The sequence below is a fragment of the Saccostrea cucullata genome, unplaced genomic scaffold (assembly GCF_032062105.1).
Source record: "Saccostrea cucullata isolate Sc308-1 unplaced genomic scaffold, CSIRO_AGI_Scuc_v1 ctg2312, whole genome shotgun sequence".
NCBI classification, from domain to species: Eukaryota; Metazoa; Mollusca; class Bivalvia; order Ostreida; family Ostreidae; genus Saccostrea; species Saccostrea cuccullata.
In genome coordinates this window covers 274,472-280,763 of record NW_026929545.1, presented here as the reverse complement: position 1 = coordinate 280,763, position 6,292 = coordinate 274,472, and positions in this window count along the sequence as shown.

The window sequence follows — 6,292 nt, the reverse complement described above, 5'->3', positions numbered from 1 at the left end:
TAAAGTCATCATGCATTTCGTAAATTCTATGGTCGATACAATGATCTTGTCAGCAAATACAATTTATCATTGAGTCAAATGCTGACTCACGTTTTTCATACTAATTGTTAGTCCATTATTTTCACACTGAAGTGACTGAATTTACCGTTATTTTCCGATCATGACAAAGGGCACAAGGCGAATGTGACCGGTCGATAGGTGATGCCGTCCTCCTCCAAGGCATCTGACCCAACCTCTGATGTTTTGGAGGCCCATGTTTGCCTTGCACCTGTTTTGTATAGTTTTATAAACTTTTGAGCTTGAATACTGTTCGTTATCTCCATGTATATTTCCTCTAGGAAAATGAGCTTGCCGTTGCCATGAAAGAAAATATGGGTCTTATATAACTACATGAAATTTTGCAAACCTTGAAGATAGTATTAACTCTTCTCTTTGCTTGCAAAATTAATTATAGTACAGATTCGGGGGGGGGGGGGGGGGGGGGGGGGGCTAAGGGAAATTCTACTTCACATCACCGGCATATGATACTGTTCATCACCGGTATATGATACTGTTCTTGGACAGTTGTCTTTAACAATATAACAATTATAAAAGAACACTAGTTTGTACAATATACATTTATGCTTCTAAATTGAGGAAAACTTTCTCAAGGAAAGCTACGATGATATTTGACATAGATTTATTCAATGACTGTCGCCAAAATTTTCTATTTTAAGCTTTTAATTCCAACAGAATACACAAATTTTCATTATTTCACAATTAGATTGAATAGCTTTTCCTTATATCTATAATTAGGCACAAGCTTATTCAAAAATGAAAAGAAAATATTTTCTCACATTAATCGCTTCTTTTCCTGAGTTAAAAGAAAGGAATGTGCGGACATTCGCTTCCTTGGCAAAATCTAAGAGAAATATTGACCACAGCATTTATTGACCACGTAGACTATTGACATAAACTTTTGATATACAGTACATATATGTAAATTATCTCGAGGAAGTAAGGTCCGAATATATGTTTTCTTTACATGATTAATGAAGAATTTATGTCCTTATCAAAACCATGATCGTTAACCCTACAGAGAGATCCTTTTTGTCCAGCGAATTGGTATTTAATCTTCAAAATTATAAAGATCCCTAAAAGACATAAGAAAAATATTTAATCTGGATTTTATAGTCAGGTCAATCGATGAATACGATGTATGACTTATCAGAGGCAAGTCATTTAAATGTCAGTATTACAGTTACAAATATAGTTGACGTTTAATTGAATTCTATTAGAAAGAAAATATTGTTTGAACATAATTCATTGCATACCCTTATCGTGTAGGTGAGATAACGAAAAGCATATATACAATGTAACTTCAAACAGTATGGACTTACTTTATGAAAGTCTCATTTATAAATGCAAATATCGTTCAAAGTGAAATTTAACACTGTTTCAAGACTTCTCAGTTGAAATGTATTTATCCTTCAATTATCTATCGTTCAATGTATCTTTTTTATACATCTTGCTTGAAGGAAGGGTGGTTACACTCATATTGTGATGGAGATGATTTGATTTGAACATATTATTATATATATATATATATATATATATATATATATATATATATATATATATATATATATATATATATTAATACATAATAAAATATGGATTGGGCAGCAGGCATAGCCTATATAAGCCCTCTCCTCAATATAAGCCCTCTCCACAGGATGAGATGCTTGTCCGATACAAATTGGAGAGCTATCCCTTATAAGTAACTTTTCTAAAAGCATGTAAAGTAAATGAATGAAACTTACACGGAATCTTTGCTACTTTGTAGCACTGTCCATCTCTTATTTTGCGTTTCGATCGGACACATATTGGGGTTTCGCATACCCAAACAGATTTTATCATTCTTTCTATGTTATTGGGGTAGCCATCTCTTATCCTCAACTCCTTCTATACCATCTAATAAAATCGGAATGAGATTTTCACAGAACATTTGTGATCCTGTCACAACAGAGTTGGAGTGGATATAGTGACGCCTTGTTACTATTACATAGTGCAAATGTGGCATTCTATTTTACGTTTTGATCGAATAAATATATATCTGGATTTACAAAGCAAAACTTGGGTTTAGCCTTTCTTTCTTTATTATTGGGGATACCTATCTCTTAAACTTGGGGGTAGCCATCACTTATCTACTCCTTATAAACCATTGAACGCTTTTTTTCATGAGAATTTTCACATATTTTTCATTTTATAATGCCAAACTGCACCTGGAGTTCAAGGTTTTTGTAGTTTCCAATTTTGCTGTTTCTAGAGGGTAAACATTTTGCTTTTAAATGCAATTCTTTCTAAATCCCTGAACGAAGTTCGGTTGCACTTTCACACACACACACACACACACACACACACAAAATTTACGAAATGCCAAGACGTGGATTTTGCTAATATAGTATTGGAAAATATTATTTATTGAATTTTTATTCGATTAAAAAAGATGGAAAGCAACCTCAATATTTCTCAATGAGGAATTGAAATACTTTTATGCACGTGTCCTAAAGTCTGCAAAAGAAAATAAAATCCTGATACGCTATAACCATTTAATCTCAGTCCATACAACGTAATATAAAAAGCAAATGAGACAAATTAAATACCAAATTACAAGTCCGTCTTAGCAATTTTACAGTATTAATTTCCATAATCCCTCTAACAGTTTCTATCCAAAAAATAAGGTTAATGCTTTTTTTTTTAATCTTGGATTAAGTGTATCTCGTGGATTTTGGTTTTATGCAATCTTTGTAAGAGAAGTGTAGAGAGTTGACCAGGCAGTATACATGTGTATTAAGCACGTGCTTATAGTCATTTCAATACATTTATTCGACGGTTACATTCTTTGCTAGTCACAATGCTAAATTGTAATGTTTACCAACGGATTTTTGCTGATCATTTTAACTAATTTCGAAGCAAAAAAAAAAGAATAAAGAAAGAAAAAAGGATACAAAACAGGTAATGTCCGCTGTCCTCTCCATTTTAAGCAAAAAGAGATGTTCACACTGTATGACATGGAAAAACCCTTCCAAAGTTGCTATTTGTAATTCCTTGTCCAAGCATCATTCCAGAGGTTTATATTAGTCTTATAATCTGCAACATTATTAAAAACCAATGTTTGCATATTCGAAAGAATCAATGAATACTCCTTGTTAAAATATGAATTTGATCTAGGATGAGTAAAATTTATTACGCATTCAACAAGAGGCCAACGGGACTTATAGTTCACCTGAGCATCATGGAACAACTTTCCAATAATTGAATTTGGTTCATGTTTTAAACTAGACGCCACGGCATTCACAATTTTGAAATAGGCACCATTGTTCATCATAACATAACTATACACTTAGCAATTGCTTAGTTTGGTTACTAAATACGCATAGGCAAGTTTGGGGAACACAAAATGCATTTCAACTAATTAGTAATATTCAGCAATAATCAGTAGTGCCCCTACCACACATGAACCACTGATCCTAGGTCCACACATTTCACAATTTTGGAAAAGGCTTATCAAAAATGTTTAAATGATTAATACCAAGGAGCAGATTTCAAAAAATTCATTTTCAGTATATACGTAGACCCTCCTCTATGGTACCCCTGACCCAGGGTCTTTAAAATTCACGATTCTGGAAGAGGTATCATTGCTTATCATAATTATATAGGTAGTTCATCTACTTAATACCCAGGAGCAAAGAAGATTTTTAAAGATTTTGCATTTTTCACTATATAATCAATAGAGCCCCGCCCTAACACCAGAACCCCTGACCCTGGCCATGGGGCCATAAAATTCACAATTTCATTCATGCTCATCATAACTATGTACTTACTTTATTTAATACCCAAGAGCAGAGAAATTTTTTAAAGAATTAATACATTTTCACTATATAATCAATAGAGCCCCGCCCTAACACCAGAAACCCTTACCCTGGGGTCATAAACTCACAATTTCTGAAGAGGCATTCATGCTCATCATAACTATGCACTTAGTTTATTTAATACTTAGGAGCAGAGTAGAAGAATTTCTAAAACTAAATGCATTTCACTATATTATTAATAGAGCACCAACATTACACCAGAACCCCTTACCCTGGGGCCAGAAAATTCCTAATTTTAGAGGAGGAGTTCATGCTCATCATAACTATGTACTTAGTTTATTTAATACCCAGGAGCAGAGAAGAAGATTTACAAAGACTTAATGCATTTTCACTATATAATCTATATAGCCCCGCCCTAACACTAGAACCTCTGACCCTGGGGCCATGAATTTCACAATTTTGGTAGAGGACTTAATGCTTATTACATTCATGCCAACAATTTGGCTGCTTGATGTCCAGGAGTAAAGAAGAATATTTTTAAAGATTGCATTAAATTTAGTGGTTTTGGCCCCACCCCTCAGGCCCCAGGGGGGGGGGCAGGGACTGTGAAATTCAGAAATTTTGTACCTCTCACCCATAGATGCCATATGCTAAAATTGGCTGGAATTGGTTCAGCAGTTTCAGAGAAGAAGTTGAAAATGTTCTAATGTTAACACACGATACAGAACGGACGACGACGGACGCAAATGGATAGCAATAAGTCACCTGAGTGACTCAGGTGACCTAAAGATATAACACTAGTATTTTTTTCAAAGATCTATGAATCTATAAATTGAATCTAGAAATTCAGAATATATATATTGTCGATAGAAAATTAATATTTTAACGAAGTTTAGTTCTTAGTTTGTCGTCGATAATTTTCTCTAATGAAATACTACCGATATTCAAAAAGCACAATTATATCCCATGGGTATTCATATAAGATACAGATTGTTGGAAAACTACAAATATAATGTCAATGATCTTTTTTTGATATCTACCTTGGAGTATTTGTATGTAAAATCAGGATTTTTTCAACAAAGATAATTTTGCGGTTGACCAATGAGAAGGTATGCAAACCAACGAGTTCTATGTTATTTTGAAAAGCAGATGTGATTGTTAATGATGTCAAAAGCTTATGAATGATTGTATAAATTGTACAAAAATGTATAAATTGTAAAACAAAAGTTCTCATTTTATTTGTTTTGAAAAAAAATGATCGAATTTTCCTTAAAAAAGTCCTTGGGATTGATACAAAATTTTATCTATGTTAGATTAATACTACTTTTCAAATATGATGTTGTGCAGTACTCCTAAAGTACAAAAATAACATTTTCTCCACTCCTGTTGTGAGGAGCACAGAAATCGTTATACGTTGACATCCAAATTTCATTCAATTCAATTTCATTAGAATTCTCAATTTATGTGTAATAAGAATGTATAATAAGGAAATACAACAACATCAAGCAAAATACATACTTTACATGATGCAAGAATGTATAGTTTACATTAACATGAAGGGTAACTCTTTTAATAACTACATGTATATTGATGAATTTACAAAGGTTATTAATAACCTTTTGATGATAATATATCTGCCGCCAGTGAAGTTGAAATTAAAGACATCCCAGAGACTGCCACATATTTGGGAAATATAGACTGTTTCACATTTGGATGTTTTATTGACTATAGTCGACGAGGGACATATACTGACTAAACCTTATGACAACAGATAATTTCAACCATTTATCAACTTATTTATGAATTGTAGTAATATGCCACTGTCACTTGCATTCACATTTCCAAACTTATTCGACACTTAAGAGCATGCTCTCTGAGTACGATCCATTTTTAAACAGAGGCAGGCTAATGACAGATAAGTTGATATTTCAGAAATTTTATTTCCGAGCGCTATTGAGTTTTTTAAATGAAATTTTATACTATAACTTCCTATTGTCCCTCCTGTCCCTCTTAAAAAATCCCAGAGGATTCAATCATGGTGTGAGCAGTCGATAGGGCCGTAACTTTTATCCTTCTGTATTTAACGATTCCAGAAGTGAAAAAATTAAATAGATTACATGATCAGTAGGTACGGTCCCTGATGACAAAGCAGGTAACAACCTTGTCTTTGTTTGTAAGGCTTACTACTAGTATATAAATTGTATTTTAGAAGAACTTAGATTTAATTCTACAAGTGGTAATCCAACTTATACTCATAGTTCCTTTTCTAAGGAAGAAATTCCTCAAAATCATATGTCAGTTTTGTATATTTTAAGATCCCAAAGAAAAAAAATGAATTTAAATTACCATATCTATACTAGATTCCAAAACTTCATAAAAAATCCTTACAAACAAAGATACATAGTGGGCTACAGTAAATGTTCAACCAAGTCTCTTTC